The sequence below is a fragment of the Carassius gibelio genome, chromosome A24 (genome assembly GCF_023724105.1).
Source record: "Carassius gibelio isolate Cgi1373 ecotype wild population from Czech Republic chromosome A24, carGib1.2-hapl.c, whole genome shotgun sequence".
Classification (NCBI taxonomy): domain Eukaryota; kingdom Metazoa; phylum Chordata; class Actinopteri; order Cypriniformes; family Cyprinidae; genus Carassius; species Carassius gibelio.
In genome coordinates, this window is record NC_068394.1 from 21602669 (window position 1) to 21622488 (window position 19820).

Genomic DNA, 19820 nt, shown 5'->3' on the forward strand with positions numbered 1-19820 from the left:
AATTTCGATGTTTCGCCATGAAAAAGGAAGTTGCTGTAACTCAGACATACAATGTCCAATCTGCCCCAAACTTCACATGTTGGATAAGACTCTTGACCTGAACAGATCTACATGCCAATATTCAGTTATAGTCATAGCGCCACCTATTGGCAACAGGAAGTTACATATTTTACACTGCGACAAACTACTCCTAGAAATTTTATGACATCAATGTCTTTTTTGTGGTCAGTCTAATCTAAAGACCTGTGTGATGTTTAGTTGTGAAGATCTTGAGTTTTTGTTAAAAGGTGTGTCCATGGCGCTGTGATGAAGTTCGATGTCTTGCCATGGGAATAAAAGATGTTATAACTCAGGCATAAAATGTCCGATCTTGCCCAAACTTCACTTGTGTGATAAGGGTCCTGGCCTAAACAGATCTGAAGGCCAATATTCCATCGAATGTGGCAAAATGGCTCGATAGCGCCACCTATACACTTTCAACGGAGTGCGTATACACTTTAAACGGAGTGCGCCTCGAGCTATGTTTCACGTACATGTACAAAAATCGGTACACACATGTAACACACCAATATCTACAAAAAAGTCTCTTGGTACAAAATCCGAATCCCAACAGGAAGTCAGTTATTTCGAATTTTCTCTGCAAAATTAGTGTTGTTTTGGCCATTTTCAGGGGTTGGACTTTAACGAACTCCTCCTAGAGATTTATTCAGATCAACACCAAACTTGGTCAGTGTAATCTAAAGCCTTTTGCGATCTAAAATTGCGAAGATCTTGAGGTTTCGTTAAAGGGCGTGTCCATGGCGGCCTGACAAATTTCGATGTTTCGCCATGAAATAGGATGTTGTTGTAACTCAGGCATAAAATGTCCAATCCTCTCCAAACCTCACATGTTCGACAAAAGTCCTGCCCTGAACACATCTGAAGGCCAATATTCCACTATAATGATAGCGCCACCTGCTGGCAACAGGAAGATTGGCACATGTATGGAATAAACATTGATATATTCTACTTATATTTATGAGTTTAAACGCATATTTCTCACCGTTCACCTATTAACTAAAGCCACTCGCTGCCGGTGAGCCCGGGTGCGAGGGCCCGTTCATCGCTGCTTGCAGCTTTAATTAGGGCTCAAGCCCAAAGGGCGAGAGGCCTATTGTTTTCCTTAGGATTATTTTTTATTATTATTATTATTATTATTTTATTTATTTTTTTCCAACGTCTCGGGGGCTTTTGGGGCCCTTAACGTGCTTAAAAAGTCTTGAAAATTGGCACACAGATTGGAACCTGCGGCCATTAGGGCCGGGCAGAGACTGATACACGGGCGTGGCACAGGGGCTCTACAGCGCCCCCTGGAATATGGAGGGCCATATATCATACATTCTTGCTCGTAGACGTATGAAACTCGGTACACATATAAATCTCATCAATCCAAACAACTTTTGTATTGCATATCATAGGCTCCGCCCAACAGGAAGTTGGCTATTTAGGGTTTAGTATTCAAATTTTTCGTCAAAGTTGTGGGGGCTTTTGGGGTCCTTAACATACTCAAAAACTCTTGAAAATTTGCGCAAACTTTGGAATCTGTGGCCTTTAGGAGCCTGCAGAGGCTGGGACCCGGGCGTGGCACAGGGGCTCTACGGCGCCCCCTGGAACACAGTCAAAAATTTTGATGTATAGCTCACACATACTTGCACATATTCATATGAAACTCAGTACACATATAGATCTCATCGTGCCGAACAACTTTCGTATTGCATGTCATAGGCTCCACCCAACAGGAAGTCAGCTATTTAGAGATGTAAAAAGCGCATGCTCTGGAATTTGAAATACTTGTCATAGGTTTTTTTCTCGATTGCCGCCAAACTCGGTCAACATGATCTCAAGACACTGGGGATGAAAAATTGCCAGGGGATTTTTGATATCTCGAACGGTTTGCTCGTGGCGAGGCGTTGAAATTATGGCGAGAAATGAGAAACAGGAAGTGTCTAATACCGTCCACATACATTTCCTGATTTTAATCAAACTTCATCAGATTATTCGTTGTATGATGTCGATCGCATATATGTGACTATTAGGAGTCAAAGTTATAGCGCCACCAACTGGCAGAAGGAAGTGTGTCATTTTCAAAATGATTTGAATTCAGCATCTTATTATTACTCGATTTGCTTCAAACTTCATCAGAATAATGTTAAAACACAGCCGATATAAATCTGCAAGGGGGATATTGATATCTAAAAAATTGTTGGCGTGGCAACATGTCAAACTGGAATACTTCTCAGGTGATTTTGAGGCAAATAACATACTTAGAATTTCACAAAACTCTGAACACACATCAGTATTTCTGATAGGAACTTAAATTGTGAATGGATTTTGGATAGCTTGAATGGTTTTGCCGTGGTGATTTTTTTAAATGACCTTACAAAGGGAATCATTATTGTATTTTTAAATTGCAGCTTCCAAACACGTCAAAGAATTTTTTCATACAGATGAAAAAGTCATTCTGAGGAAATATGCATAGTTTCACGACTTTACAACACTGTATGGATAACAGAAAATTAAAAAACTGTCAGACATCTCATCTCACTCTGTCCCTCTGTTTGAGTGTATGTGCTTCAGACTTCCATTGTCTGAGAGAAATAGCGCCCCTACAGGTTCAATTCCCGGACTTTTACTTTCACTTTTAAATCGGTTAAAAATACAAACAAATACTTAGATTTAATTCACACTGACAAGCTAAACCAACATATCTGATTATTACCGGTTCAGGGCTCATGGATAAATTATTTCTGGCCAGAGATACGTGAGAAATAGGAGAGATGAATCACCGCTGTGATCACGAGCGTCTGGAGTAAAGAGCTCAGAGAAAACGAATTTATTCCTGTTTTAAAGCTTTTAAAAATAAATTATTACCACAAATGCACACAATAAACCCACTGTAACACAACAAGAGGTAAATGCAGGTGTTTGTGACCAGTTTAAGTGTGAAAGACTATTTGAAAGCGCGACTGGCAGAATAACATATCTCTCGAGCTGCAGGTTTCTGTCTTTCGTCGTACGAACGAACATATCACGGACAAGATTATTTCAAAATACATAATAGCTTGGCGAATATAAACGAAAACAGCCACGTGAACATAAACTGGATCTACTGGATTTGAATATTAAAGTGACCACATTTACCACTTGCTTCTGTCTTCAATTTTAATCTATATAAAAAAGGAAACTCATTCGACTTGGCTGCTTTTTTAATGTGTGCGTATTTATTTATTTACCTTTTTATACATTTTGTATAATTTCATAGTATGTGTATTACAATTATAAAAACAAAAATAAATTTAGCCACTCACATAGAAATAGCTTAGGCCTTAACCTTTTTCTGACAGTTTTAGGGATTTTTAAAAATCCTAAAAAAAACTTATTTGTGCTGCAAATAATAATTTCAAACCCATTTGATACTGACCTATGACATCCTGTGACATTATATTTATTTGAATTTACATAATCTCATGGATGTAACAGTAAATCTGTTCAGCTCACAGATCAATACTAAGCTGTAATGCAAGCAGAACTTTCACAAATGCTTATGAGTCATTTAAGGGATTTGATAACACTGTAAAATAATGTCTAATTTGTTAACATTAGCAAATGCATTGATAACACTTTATAATAACTGCACTCATTATTAAATAGTCAGTTCATGCTTTATAAAGCCTTGTCCCAATATTAATAGTCAGTAGTAAGCAGTTTATAAATACAGCTATAAATAGCTTGTCCTTGGTTTATAAGCACATTTATTAAAAAGGAGAGTAAGTTATCTTCCTATGAAAAATAAAAGATAAAAATAAACAAACAACAACACAGATTGATACAGAACTCAGAAATTTTATTGTGGATTTATGATAAAATCAGCCTGTAAATGAATTCATACTCCTCCTCATACTACTCCATACTCCTTTTTCAACATGATGCCAATATACTGAGATGTTAAATTGTGAATGGGTTTAGGATAGCTTAAATGGTGTTGCCATAGAGATTTATTAAAGTAACATAAAAAATACAATAGTTATTTTACTATATCTTTAAAATTTTTCATTCTAACTCTTCATATTTTTTTATATAAGTAGAAGTCCTCATTTGAAGGAAGCACAGTAAGTTTCATAGCTTTATCATTTTCAAGAGCCAGCATAAAATTTAAACTATCATAACTTATAAATCAAGCTTGCAATTCTTAGTACCTATAATGGCCACCAGAGGGAGCTATAGGATTACTTTTAAATAATTATTGTAGAAACGAGTATGATTTAAATCATTTATAGAAATCTTTCAAATAAAATAATATGTATTTTAGGAATTTTACTGATAAAATGACCCTCACTTAATTAGAATAACAAGCTGAAGTATTGTGAACTGTATATTAAGAATAATTCTTTATAGGCTTTATGGACAGATACGTTTTGAGTGACTCATGAAGGATCAGCACCACATCCTCTTTTACCACTGTTTAAAGAATTAATCTTACAGAACAGGTGTGAATGAATTTTGGATAGCTTGAATGGTTTTGTCGTGGTGATTTTTTGAAATAGTAGTAAAAAAGGAACCAGTAAATGTCTTTTTATTTTTTTAAAGTGCAGCTTCTAAACACTTAAAAAAAAATGTACACATAGAAGACAAGTCATTCTGAGGCATATTTCCTCAGAATGACTGGTCTCATGACAATAGTTTCATGACTATACAACACTATATGGATGATAGAAAATTAAAAAAAGTATCATACATCTGATGTCACTCAGTCCCACTGTCACTGTGGGTAGTGTGTGTGTGTGTGTGTGTGTGTGTTAAGTGAATTAGGTGTGAAACTATCAGGGAGCATTTAGTCTCCAGCGCCAACATTTTACAGAACTGCCACTTTCCTGGAGTCTCCAGAATTACTCGGTGTCAGGCTCTGAGAGACTTAAGATTCCAAAAAATGATTTAATTAGAATACCATGAAGTATTGTGAAATACTATATATTAAGGCTTTATATATAGGCTTTATGAACTGATTAGAGTGACTCGTGAAGGACCAGCACCACCTCCTCTTGTTCGATGGTTTGAGGAATATATCTTCCAGAATCCAGGATTAAGATTTAGGAGCTCATTTTTATTCCACCTCCTTTCCTGAAAGTCTGTCTTGCAGAATTGACTAAAAATTAATCTTCACATTATTTCCTAATTATTTTGCAATTCTTTTTGTCAGTTCTTCTTGACCTGTTTTTCTCTTCCAGCTTTCCTGGACTATTGTATAGCACTCATAAATGATTAAATAAAAAATAATGGTAGTTATTAAGATTGATATGGTTTGGAATTGGTAAAATGTGCTTGGAAAAAAATCACAATAAAACAATGTTTTCATTTTTAAGTTTGGAATATTAACTGACATGAATGAATGCTATATAAATATTGTTCATGTTAACATAATGTTTATGAATGGAATCTTATTGTAAAGTGTTACTAAAGTTATATATATATTGTTCTGTGAATGTGATTTTAAAGTCTAGATGATTCGGATTAACCCTTTAACTGCCATATCCTTTAAAACCTCACTGCCAGAGGGATATTGTGAATGCATGTGCCCGCTGGGCACAGTTTACCTGATGCCACCGGGGTGGCGATGGCACTGGTGGCTTGAGCCCGCCATCGCTGCTTGCAGCTATATTTAGGGCCCGAGCACCGAGGTGCGAGGACCCTCTTGTATCTGCTTTGTTTATTATTAGGGCCCGAGCACCGAGGTGCGAGGACCCTCTTGTATCTGCTTTGTTTTTTATTATTATTATTCTTCTTCTTCTTCTTCTCCCGAATGAATCGCATTTTTGAGGGCTTTAACATGCTCAAAAAGTCATGAAACTTTGCACACTCGTCAAACCTGGTGAAAATTTTCGTCTGATATAGGATTCAGAAGAGGGTGTGGCAAAATGGCTCGACAGCGCCACCTATACCAAGAAAATCAACAGCCTTCCAGCTATGTTTCACGTACATGCACGAAAATTGGCACACATATGTAACACACCAATACCTACAAAAAAGACTCTTGGAGCGAAATTCTAAACCCAACAGGAAGTCGGTTATTTTTAATATTATGAGCATATTTTGTGTAATTTTGGTCATTTCCATGTGTTGTATTTTAACGAACTCCTCCTAGAGAGTTCTTCAAATCAACACCAAATTTGGTATGCCTAATCTAAAGGCCTTTGCGATGTTAAATTGCGAAGATCCTGACTTTTCGTTGAAGGGCGTGTCCGTGGCGGCCTGGCGAATTTCGATGATTCGCCATGAAAAATGAAGTTGCTATAACTCACACATACAATGACCAATCTGCCCCAAACTTCACATGTTTGATGAGACTCCGAACCTGAACAGATTGACATGCCCATATTCAGTTATAGTCATAGCGCCACCTATTGGCAACAGGAAGTGACATATTTTACGCTGCGACGAACTACTCCTAGAAATTTTATGACATCAATGTCTTTTTTGTTGTCAGTCTAATCTAAAGGCCTGTGCGATGTTCAGTTGTGAAGATCTTGAGTTTTCGTTAAAAGGCTTGTTCATGGCGCCGCGACGAAGTTCGATGTCTCGCCATGCGAATAAAAGATGTTATAACTCAGGCATAAGATGTCCGATCTTCCCCAAACTTCACATGTGTGATAAGAGTCCTGGCCTGAACAGATCTTCAGGCCAATATTCCACCGGGTGTGGCAGAATGGCTCTATAGCGCCACCTATACACTTTCAACGGAGTGCGCCTCGAGCTATGTTTCACGTACATGTACAAAAATTGGTACACACATGTAACACTCCAATACCTACAAAAAAGTCTCTTGGTACGAAATCCGGATCCCAACAGGAAGTCGGTTATTTTGAATTTTCCCTTCAAAATTGCTGTTGTTTTTGCCATTTTCAGGGGTTGTACTTTAACGAACTCCTCCTAGAGATTTATTCAGATCAACACCAAACTAGGTCAGTGTAATCTAAAGCCCTTTGCGATAATAAATTGCGAAGGACTTGAGGTTTCGTTAAAGGGCGGGTCCATGGCGGCCTGACAAATTTCGATGTTTCGCCATGAAAAAGGAAGTTGCTGTAACTCAGACATACAATGTCCAATCTGCCCCAAACTTCACATGTTGGATAAGACTCTTGACCTGAACAGATCTACATGCCAATATTCAGTTATAGTCATAGCGCCACCTATTGGCAACAGGAAGTTACATATTTTACACTGCGACAAACTACTCCTTGAAATTTTATGACATCAATGTCTTTTTTGTGGTCAGTCTAATCTAAAGACCTGTGTGATGTTTAGTTGTGAAGATCTTGAGTTTTTGTTAAAAGGTGTGTCCATGGCGCCGTGATGAAGTTCAATGTCTCGCCATGGGAATAAAAGATGTTATAACTCAGGCATAAAATGTCCGATCTTGCCCAAACTTCACTTGTGTGATAAGGGTCCTGGCCTGGACAGATCTGAAGGCCAATATTCCATCGAGTGTGGCAAAATGGCTCAATAGCGCCACCTATACACTTTCAACGGAGTGCGTATACACTTTAAACGGAGTGCGCCTTGAGCTATGTTTCACCTACATGTACAAAAATCGGTACACACATGTAACACACCAATATCTACGAAAAAGTATCTTGGTACGAAGTCCGAATCCCAACAGGAAGTCAGTTATTTGGAATTTTCTATGCAAAATTAGTGTTGTTTTGGCCATTTTCAGGGGTTGTACTTTAACGAACTCCTCCTAGATATTCAGATCAACACCAAACTTGGTCAGTGTAATCTAAAGCCTTTTGCGATCTTAAATTGCGAAGATCTTGAGCTTTCGTTAAAGGGCGTGTCCATGGCGGCCTGACAAATTTCATTGTTTCGCCATGAAATAGGATGTTGTTGTAACTCAGGCATAAAATGTCCAATCCTCCCCAAACCTCACATGTTCGATAAAAGTCCTGCCCTGAACACATCTGAAGGCCAATATTCCATTATTATGATAGCGCTACCTGCTGGCAACAGGAAGATTGGCACATATATGGAATAAACATTGATATATTCTACTTATATTTATGAGTTTAAACGCATATTTCTCACCGTTCACCTATTAACTAAAGCCACTCGCTGCCGGTGAGCCCGGGTGCGAGGGCCCGTTCATCGCTGCTTGCAGCTTTAATTATTATTATTCTTCTTCTTCTTCTTCTCCCGAATGAATCGCATTTTTGAGGGCTTTAACATGCTCAAAAAGTCATGAAACTTTGCACACGCGTCAAACCTGGTGAAAATTTTCGTCTGATATAGGATTCAGAAGAGGGTGTGGCAAAATGGCTCGACAGCGCCACCTATACCAAGAAAATCAACAGCCTTCCAGCTATGTTTCACGTACATGCACGAAAATTGGCACACATATGTAACACACCAATAGCTACAAAAAAGACTCTTGGAGCGAAATTCTAAACCCAACAGGAAGTCGGTTATTTTTAATATTATGAGCATATTTTGTGTAATTTTGGTCATTTCCATGTGTTGTATTTTAACGAACTCCTCCTAGAGAGTTCTTCAAATCAACACCAAATGTGGTATGCCTAATCTAAAGGCCTTTGCGATGTTAAATTGCGAAGATCTTGAGTTTTCGTTGAAGGGCGTGTCCGTGGCGGCCTGGCGAATTTCGATGATTCGCCATGAAAAATGAAGTTGCTATAACTCACACATACAATGTCCAATCTGCCCCAAACTTCACATGTTTGATGAGACTCCGAACCTGAACAGATTGACATGCCCATATTCAGTTATAGTCATAGCGCCACCTATTGGCAACAGGAAGTGACATATTTTACGCTGCGACAAACTACTCATAGAAATTTTATGACATCAATGTCTTTTTTGTGGTCAGTCTAATCTAAAGGCCTGTGCGATGTTCAGTTGTGAAGATCTTGAGTTTTCGTTAAAAGGCTTGTTCATGGCGCCGCAACGAAGTTCGATGTCTCGCCATGGGAATAAAAGATGTTATAACTCAGGCATAAAATGTCCGATGTTCCCCAAACTTCACATGTGTGATAAGAGTCCTGGCCTGAACAGATCTGCAGGCCAATATTCCACCGGGTGTGGCAGAATGGCTCTATAGCGCCACCTATACACTTTCAACGGAGTGCGCCTCGAGCTATGTTTCACGTACATGTACAAAAATTGGTACACACATGTAACACTCCAATACTTACAAAAATGTCTCTTGGTACGAAATCCGGATCCCAACAGGAAGTCTGTTATTTTGAATTTTCCCTGCAAAATTGGTGCTGTTTTTGCCATTTTCAGGGGTTGTACTTTAACAAACTCCTCCTAGAGATTTATTCAGATCAACACCAAACTTGGTCAGTGTAATCTAAAGCCATTTGCGATGTTAAATTGCGAAGGACTTGAGATTTCGTTAAAGGGCATGTCCATGGCGGCCTGACAAATTTCGATGTTTCGCCATAAAAAGGAAGTTGCTGTAACTCAGACATACAATGTCCAATCTGCCCCAAACTACACATGTTGGATAAGACTCTTGACCTGAACAAATCTACATGCCAATATTCAGTTATAGTCATAGCGCCACCTATTGGCAACAGGAAGTGACATATTTTACACTGCGACAAACTATTTCCAGAAATGTTATGACATCAATGTCTTTTTTGTGGTCAGTCTAATCTAAAGACCTGTGTGATGTTTAGTTGTGAAGATCTTGAGATTATGTTAAAAGGCGTGTCCATGGCGCCGCGACGAAGTTCGATGTCTCGCCATGGGAATAAAAGATGTTATAACTCAGGCATAAAATGTCCGATCTTCCCCAAACTTCACATGTGTGATAAGGGTCCTGGCCTGAACAGATATGAAGGCAAATATTCCATTGGGTGTGGCAAAATGGCTCGATAGCGCCACCTATACACTTTCAACGGAGTGCATATGCACTTTCAATGGAGTGCGCCTCGAGCTATGTTTCACGTACATGTACAAAAATCGGTACACACATGTAACACACCAATACCTACAAAAAGTCTCTTGGTACGAAATCCGAATCCCAACAGGAAGTCGGTTATTTAGAATTTTCTCTGCAAAATTGGCATAGTTTTTGCCATTTTCAGGGGTTGTACTTTAACGAACTCCTCCTAGAGATTTATTCAGATAAACACCAAACTTGGTCAGTGTAATCTTAAGCCCTTTGCGATGTTTAATTGCGAAGAGCTTGAGGTTTCGTTAAAGGGCGTGTCCATGGCGGCCTGACAAATTTCGATGTTTCGCCATGAAAAAGGAAGCTGCTGTAACTCAGACATACAATGTCCAATCTGCCTCAAACTTCACATGTTAGATAAGACTTCTGCCCTTAACAGATCTACATGCCCATATTCAGTCATAGCCATAGCGCCACCTGCTGGCAGCAGGAAGTGTCAATGTTTTACACTGCAAATAACTACTCCAAGAAATTTTATGACATAAAAAATTTTATTTTGGTCAGTCTAATCTAAAGTTCTTTGCAATGTTAAATTGTGGAGATCTTGAGATTTTGTTAAAGGGTGTGTCCATGGCGCCATGACAAAATTTGATGTCTCGCCATCGGAAGAGAAGTTGTTGTAACTCAGGCATTAAATGTTCAATCTTCCCTAAACTTCACATGTTCGATAAGAGTCCTGGCCTGAACACATCTGAAGGCCAATATTCCATTATAATGACAGCGCCACCTGCTTACAACAGGAAAATTGGCAGATATATGGAATAAACTTTGACATATTCCACTTATATTTCTGAGTTTAAATGCATATTTCTCACCGTTCACATATCTACTAAAGCCACTTACTGCCGGTGAGCCCGGGTGCGAGGGCCCGTTCATCGCTGCTTGCAGCTTTAATTATTATTATTCTTCTTCTTCTTCTCCCGAATGAATCGCATTTTTGAGGGCTTTAACATGCTCAAAAAGTCTTGAAACTTTGCACACGCGTCAAACCTGGTGAAAATTTTTGTCTGATATAGGATTCAGAAGAGGGTGTGGCAAAATGGCTCGACAGCGCCACCTATACCAAGAAAATCAACAGCCTTCCAGCTATGTTTCACGTACATGCACGAAAATTGGCACACATATGTAACACACCAATACCTACAAAAAAGACTCTTGGAGCGAAATTCTAAACCCAACAGGAAGTCGGTTATTTTTAATATTATGAGCATATTTTGTGTAATTTTGGTCATTTCCATGTGTTGTATTTTAACGAACTCCTCCTAGAGAGTTATTCAAATCAACACCAAATTTGGTATGCCTAATCTAAAGGCCTTTGCGATGTTAAATTGCGAAGATCTTGAGTTTTTGTTGAAGGGCGTGTCCGTGGCGGCCTGGCGAATTTCGATGATTCGCCATGAAAAATGAAGTTGCTATAACTCACACATACAATGTCCAATCTGCCCCAAACTTCACATGTTTGATGAGACTCCGAACCTGAACAGATTGATATGCCCATATTCAGTTATAGTCATAGCGCCACCTATTGGCAACAGGAAGTGACATATTTTACGCTGCGACAAACTACTCCTAGAAATTTTATGACATCAGTGTCTTTTTTGAAGTCAGTCTAATCTAAAGGCCTGTGCGATGTTCAGTTGTGAAGATCTTGAGTTTTCGTTAAAAGGCTTGTTCATGGCGCCGTGACGAAGTTCAATGTCTCGCCATGGGAATAAAAGATGTTATAACTCAGGCATAAAATGTCCGATCTTCCCCAAACTTCACATGTGTGATAAGAGTCCTGGCCTGAACAGATCTGCAGGCCAATATTCCATCGGGTGTGGCAGTATGGCTCTATAGCGCCACCTATACACTTTCAACGGAGTGCGCCTCGAGCTATGTTTCACGTACATGTACAAAAATTGGTACACACATGTAACACTCCAATACCTACAAAAAAGTCTCTTGGTACGAAATCCGGATCCCAACAGGAAGTCGGTTATTTTGAATTTTCCCTTCAAAATTGGTGTTGTTTTTGCCATTTTCAGGGGTTGTATTTTAACGAACTCCTCCTAGAGATTTATTCAGATCAACACCAAACTTGGTCAGTGTAATCTAAAGCCCTTTGCGATAATAAATTGCGAAGGACTTGAGGTTTCGTTAAAGGGCGGGTCCATGGCGGCCTGACAAATTTCGATGTTTCGCCATGAAAAAGGAAGTTGCTGTAACTCAGACATACAATGTCCAATCTGCCCCAAACTTCACATGTTGGATAAGACTCTTGACCTGAACAGATCTACATGCCAATATTCAGTTATAGTCATAGCGCCACCTATTGGCAACAGGAAGTTACATATTTTACACTGCGACAAACTACTCCTAGAAATTTTATGACATCAATGTCTTTTTTGTGGTCAGTCTAATCTAAAGACCTGTGTGATGTTTAGTTGTGAAGATCTTGAGTTTTTGTTAAAAGGTGTGTCCATGGCGCTGTGATGAAGTTCGATGTCTCGCCATGGGAATAAAAGATGTTATAACTCAGGCATAAAATGTCCGATCTTGCCCAAACTTCACTTGTGTGATAAGGGTCCTGGCCTAAACAGATCTGAAGGCCAATATTCCATCGAATGTGGCAAAATGGCTCGATAGCGCCACCTATACACTTTCAACGGAGTGCGTATACACTTTAAACGGAGTGCGCCTCGAGCTATGTTTCACGTACATGTACAAAAATCGGTACACACATGTAACACACCAATATCTACAAAAAAGTCTCTTGGTACAAAATCCGAATCCCAACAGGAAGTCAGTTATTTCGAATTTTCTCTGCAAAATTAGTGTTGTTTTGGCCATTTTCAGGGGTTGGACTTTAACGAACTCCTCCTAGAGATTTATTCAGATCAACACCAAACTTGGTCAGTGTAATCTAAAGCCTTTTGCGATCTAAAATTGCGAAGATCTTGAGGTTTCGTTAAAGGGCGTGTCCATGGCGGCCTGACAAATTTCGATGTTTCGCCATGAAATAGGATGTTGTTGTAACTCAGGCATAAAATGTCCAATCCTCTCCAAACCTCACATGTTCGACAAAAGTCCTGCCCTGAACACATCTGAAGGCCAATATTCCACTATAATGATAGCGCCACCTGCTGGCAACAGGAAGATTGGCACATGTATGGAATAAACATTGATATATTCTACTTATATTTATGAGTTTAAACGCATATTTCTCACCGTTCACCTATTAACTAAAGCCACTCGCTGCCGGTGAGCCCGGGTGCGAGGGCCCGTTCATCGCTGCTTGCAGCTTTAATTAGGGCCCGAGCACCGATGGTGTGAGGACCCTCTTGGAATTGCTCCGTTTATTATTATTATTATTATTATTATTATTATTATTATTATTATTATTATTCTTCTCCAAAATGAATCGGATTTTTGAGGGCCTAAACATGCTCGAAAAGTCATGAAACTTTGCACACACCTCAGAACTGGCGAAAATTTACGTCTGATATGGGTTTCAGAAGTGGGTGTGGCAAAATGGCTCAACAGCGCCACCTATACACGTTCAACGGTGTGCGCCTCGAGCTACGTTTCATGTACATGTATGAAAATCGGTATACTCATGTAACTCTCCAATACCTACAAAAAAGTCTCTTGGAGCAAAATCCGAAACCCAACAGGAAGTCGGTTATTACTAATATTATGAGCAAATTTTGTGTCATTTTTGTCATTTCCATGCGTTGTATTTTAACGAACTCCTCCTAGAGATTCATTCAGATCAACACCAAATTTGGTATGGCTAATCTGAAGGCCTTTGCGATGTTAAATTGCGAAGCTTTTGAGTTTTCGTTAATGGGCGTGTCCGTGGCGGCCTGGCGAATTTCGATGACTCGCCATGAAACAGGAAATTGCTATAACTCAGACATACAATGACCAGTCTGCCCCAAACTTCACATGTTTGATGAGACTCCTGACCTGAACAGATTGACATGCCCATATTCAGTTATAGTCATAGCGCCACCTATTGGCAACAGGAAGTGACATATTTTACACTGCGATGAACTACTCCTAGAAATTTTGACATCAATGTATTTTTTGTGGTCAGTCTAATCTAAAGGCCTGTGCGATGTTAAGTTGTGAAGATCTTGAGTTTTCGTTAAAAGGCGTGTCCATGGCGCCGTCGCAAAGTTCGATGTCTCGCCATGGGAATAAAATATGTTATAACTCAGGCATAAAATGTCCGATCTTCCCCAAACTGCACATGTGTGATAAGAGTCCTGGCCTGAACACATCTGAAGGCCAAAATTCCATCAGGTGTGGCAAAATGGCTCGATAGCGCCACCTATACACTTTCAACAGAGTGCGCCTCGAGCTATGTTTCACATACATGTACAAAAATCGGTATACATATGTAACACACCAATACCTACAAAAAAGTCTCTTGGTACAAAATCCGAATCCCAACAGGAAGTCGGTTATTTAGAATTTTCTCTGCAAAATTGGCGTTGTTTTTGCCATTTTCAGGGGTTGTACTTTAACGAACTCCTCCTAGAGATTTATTCAGATCAACACCAAACTTGGTAAGTTAAATCTAAAGGCCTTTGCGATGTTGAAGATCTTGAGGTTTTGTTAAAGGGCGTGACCATGGCGGCCTGGCAAATTTCGATGTTTCGCCATGAAAAAGGAGGTTGCTGTAACTCGGACATACAATGTCCAATCTGCCCCAAACTTCACATGTTAGATAAGACTTCTGCACTTAACAGATCTACATGCCCATATTCAGTTATAGTCATAGCGCCACCTGCTGGCAACAGGAAGTCACATGTTTTACACTGCGACAAACTACTCCTAGAAATCTTTTGACATTAATGTATTTTTTGTGGTCAGTCTAATCTAAAGGTCTGTGCAATGTTAAATTGTGGAGAACTTGAGTTTTTGTTAAAGGACGTGTCCATGGCACCATGACAAAATTTGATGTCTCGTCACAGCAAGAGAAGTTGTTGTAACTCAGGCATAAAATGTTCGATCTCCCCCAAACTTCACATGTTAGATAAGAATTCTGCCCTGAACACATCTGAAGGCCAATATTCCATTATAATGATAGCGCCACCTGCTGGCAACAGGAGGACTGGTACAAATAAATGACTTTGACATATTCCACTTATTTTTAAGACTTTAAATGCATATTTCTCACCGTTCACCTTTTTACTAAAGCCAAACGATGGCGGTGAGCCCGGGTGCGAGGGCCCGTTCATCGCTGCTTGCAGCTTTAATTAGGGCCCGAGCACCGAGGTGCAAGGACCCTCTTGTATCTGCTTTGTTTTTTATTATTATTATTCTTCTTCTTCTTCTTCTCCCGAATGAATCGCATTTTTGAGGGCTTTAACATGCTCAAAAAGTCATGAAACTTTGCACACGCGTCAAACCTGGTGAAAATTTTCGTCTAATATAGGATTCAGAAGAGGGTGTGGCAAAATGGCTCGACAGCGCCACCTATACCAAGAAAATCAACAGCCTTCCAGCTATGTTTCACGTACATGCATGAAAATTGGCACACATATGTAACACACCAATACCTACAAAAAAGACTCTTGGAGCGAAATTCTAAACCCAACAGGAAGTCGGTTATTTTTAATATTATGAGCATATTTTGTGTAATTTTGGTCATTTCCATGTGTTGTATTTTAACGAACTCCTCCTAGAGAGTTCTTCAAATCAACACCAAATTTGGTATGCCTAATCTAAAGGCCTTTGCGATGTTAAATTGCGAAGATCTTGAGTTTTCGTTGAAGGGCGTGTCCGTGGCGGCCTGGCGAATTTCGATGATTCGCCATGAAAAATGAAGTTGCTATAACTCACACATACAATGTCCAATCTGCCCCAAACTTCACATGTTTGATGAGACTCCGAACCTGAACAGATTGACATGCCCATATTCAGTTATAGTCATAGCGCCACCTATTGGCAACAGGAAGTGACATATTTTACGCTGCGACGAACTACTCCTAGAAATTTTATGACATCAATGTCTTTTTTGTGGTCAGTCTAATCTAAAGGCCTGTGCGATGTTCAGTTGTGAAGATCTTTAGTTTTCGTTAAAAGGCTTGATCATGGCGCCGCGACGAAGTTCGATGTCTCGCCATGGGAATAAAAGATGTTATAACTCAGGCATAAAATGTCCGATTTTCCCCAAACTTCACATGTGTGATAAGAGTCCTGGCCTGAACAGATCTGTAGGCCAATATTCCACTGGGTGTGGCAGAATGGCTCTATAGCGCCACCTATACACTTTCAACGGAGTGCGCCTCCAGCTATGTTTCACGTACATGTACAAAAATTGGTACACACATGTAACACTCCAATACCTACAAAACAGTCTCTTGGTACGAAATCCGGATCCCAACAGGAAGTCAGTTATTTTGAATTTTCCCTTCAAAATTGGTGTTGTTTTTGCCATTTTCAGGGGTTGTACTTTAACGAACTCCTCATAGAGATTTATTCAGATCAACACCAAACTTGGTCAGTGTAACCCAAAGCCATTTGCGATAATAAATTGCGAAGGACTTGAGGTTTCGTTAAAGGGCGGGTCCATGGCGGCCTGACAAATTTCGATGTTTCGCCATGAAAAAGGAAGTTGCTGTAACTCAGACATACAATGTCCAATCTGCCCCAAACTTCACATGTTGGATAAGACTCTTGACCTGAACAGATCTACATGCCAATATTCAGTTATAGTCATAGCGCCACCTATTGGCAACAGGAAGTTACATATTTTACACTGCGACAAACTACTCCTAGAAATTTTTGACATCAATGTCTTTTTTGTGGTCAGTCTAATCTAAAGACCTGTGTGATGTTTAGTTGTGAAGATCTTGAGTTTTTGTTTAAAGGTGTGTCCATGGCGCCGTGATGAAGTTCGATGTCTTGCCATGGGAATAAAAGATGTTATAACTCAGGCATGAAATGTCCGATCTTGCCCAAACTTCACTTGTGTGATAAGGGTCCTGGCCTGAACAGATATGAAGGCCAATATTCCATTGAGTGTGGCAAAATGGTTCGATAGCGCCACCTATACACTTTCAACGGAGTGCGTATACACTTTAAACTGAGTGCGCCTCGAGCTATGTTTCACGTAAATGTACAAAAATCGGTACACACATGTAACACACCAATATCTACGAAAAAGTCTCTTGGTACGAAATCTGAATCCCAACAGGAAGTCAGTTATTTCGAATTTTCTCTGCAAAATTAGTGTTGTTTTGGCCATTTTCAGGGGTTGTACTTTAACAAACTCCTCCTAGAGATTTATTCAGATCAACACCAAACTTGATCAGTGTAATCTAAAGCCATTTGCGATGTTAAATTGCGAAGGACTTGAGGTTTCGTTAAAGGGCGTGTCCATGGCGGCCTGACAAATTTCGATGTTTCGCCATGAAAAAGGAAGTTGCTGTAACTCAAACATACAATGTCCAATCTGCCCCAAACTTCACATGTTGGATGAGACTCTTGACTTGAACAGATCTACATGCCCATATTCAGTTATAGTCATAGCGCCACCTATTGGCAACAGGAAGTGACATATTTTACACTGTGACAAACTACTCCTAGAAATTTGATGACATCAATGTCTTTTTTGTGGTCAGTCTAATCTAAAGACCTGTGTGATGTTTAGTTGTGAAGATCTTGAGTTTTTGTTAAAAGGCGTGTCCATGGCGCCGTGACGAAGTTCGATGTCTCGCCATGGGAATAAAAGATGTTATAACTCAGGCATAAAATGTCCGATCTTGATCAAACTTCACATGTGTGATAAGGGTCCTGGCCTGAACAGATCTGAAGGCCGATATTCCATCGGGTGTGGCAAAATGGCTCGATAGCGCCACCTATACACTTTCAACGGAGTGCGTATTCACTTTCAACGGAGTGCGTCTCGAGCTATGTTTCATGTACATGTACAAAAATCGGTACACACATGTAACACACCAATATCTACGAAAAAGTCTCTTGGTACAAAATCCGAATCCCAACAGGAAGTCAGTTATTTAGAATTTTCTCTGCACAATTGGCGTTGTTTTTGCCATTTTCAGGGGTTGCACTTTAGCAAACTCCTCCTAGAGATTTATTCAGATCAACACCAAACTTGGTCAGTGTAATCTAAAGCCTTTTGCGATCTTAAATTGCGAAGATCTTGAGGTTTCGTTAAAGGGCGTGTCCATGGCGGCCTGACAAATTTTGATGTTTCGCCATGAAATAGGATGTTGTTGTAACTCAGGCATAAAATGTCCAATCCTCCCCAAACCTCACATGTTCGACAAAAGTCCTGCCCTGAACTCATCTGAAGGCCAATATTCCACTATAATGATAGCGCCACCTGCTGGCAACAGGAAGATTGGCACATATATGGAATAAACATTGATATATTCTACTTATATTTATGAGTTTAAACGCATATTTCTCACCGTTCACCTATTAACTAAAGCCACTCGCTGCCGGTGAGCCCGGGTGCGAGGGCCCGTTCATCGCTGCTTGCAGCTTTAATTATTATTATTCTTCTTCTTCTTCTCCCGAATGAATCGCATTTTTGAGGGCTTTAACATGCTCAAAAAGTCTTGAAACTTTGCACACGCGTCAAACCTGGTGAAAATTTTTGTCTGATATAGGATTCAGAAGAGGGTGTGGCAAAATGGCTCGACAGCGCCACCTATACCAAGAAAATCAACAGCCTTCCAGCTATGTTTCACGTACATGCACGAAAATTGGCACACATATGTAACACACCAATACCTACAAAAAAGACTCTTGGAGCGAAATTCTAAACCCAACAGGAAGTCGGTTATTTTTAATATTATGAGCATATTTTGTGTAATTTTGGTCATTTCCATGTGTTGTATTTTAACGAACTCCTCCTAGAGAGTTATTCAAATCAACACCAAATTTGGTATGCCTAATCTAAAGGCCTTTGCGATGTTAAATTGCGAAGATCTTGAGTTTTTGTTGAAGGGCGTGTCCGTGGCGGCCTGGCGAATTTCGATGATTCGCCATGAAAAATGAAGTTGCTATAACTCACACATACAATGTCCAATCTGCCCCAAACTTCACATGTTTGATGAGACTCCGAACCTGAACAGATTGATATGCCCATATTCAGTTATAGTCAAAGCGCCACCTATTGGCAACAGGAAGTGACATATTTTACGCTGCGACGAACTACTCCTAGAAATTTTATGACATCAATGTCTTTTTTTGTGGTCAGTCTAATCTAAAGGCCTGTGCGATGTTCAGTTGTGAAGATCTTGAGTTTTCGTTAAAAGGCTTGTTCATGGCGCCGCGACGAAGTTCGATGTCTCGCCATGGGAATAAAAGATGTTATAACTCAGGCATAAAATGTCCGATCTTCCCCAAACTTCACATGTGTGATAAGAGTCCTGGCCTGAACAGATCTGCAGGCCAATATTCCACCGGGTGTGGCAGAATGGCTCTATAGCGCCACCTATACACTTTCAACGGAGTGCGCCTCGAGCTATGTTTCACATACATGTACAAAAATTGGTAAACACATGTAACACTCCAATATCTACAAAAAAGTCTGTTGGTACGAAATCCGGATCCCAACAGGAAGTCGGTTATTTTGAATTTTCCCTTCAAAATTGGTGTTGTTTTTGCCATTTTCAGGGGTTGTACTTTAACGAACTCCTCCTAGAGATTTATTCAGATCAACACCAAACTTGGTCAGTGTAATCTAAAGCCATTTGCGATAATAAATTGCGAAGGACTTGAGGTTTCGTTAAAGGGCGGGTCCATGGCGGCCTGACAAATTTCGATGTTTCGCCATGAAAAA

At 39.8% G+C, this 19820-nt stretch overlaps 1 long non-coding RNA gene across 1 annotated transcript; it reads right to left on the bottom strand.

The window, feature by feature from the left end:
- Positions 1-209: 209 nt before the first annotated feature.
- LOC127946285 (uncharacterized) lies at positions 210-19309 on the bottom strand. The gene is made up of 3 exons (XR_008151052.1): positions 19149-19309; positions 8031-8828; positions 210-954 (listed from the first exon to the last, which is right to left on the bottom strand). It is a non-coding gene; the product is annotated as an uncharacterized LOC127946285 (long non-coding RNA).
- Positions 19310-19820: the final 511 nt, after the last annotated feature.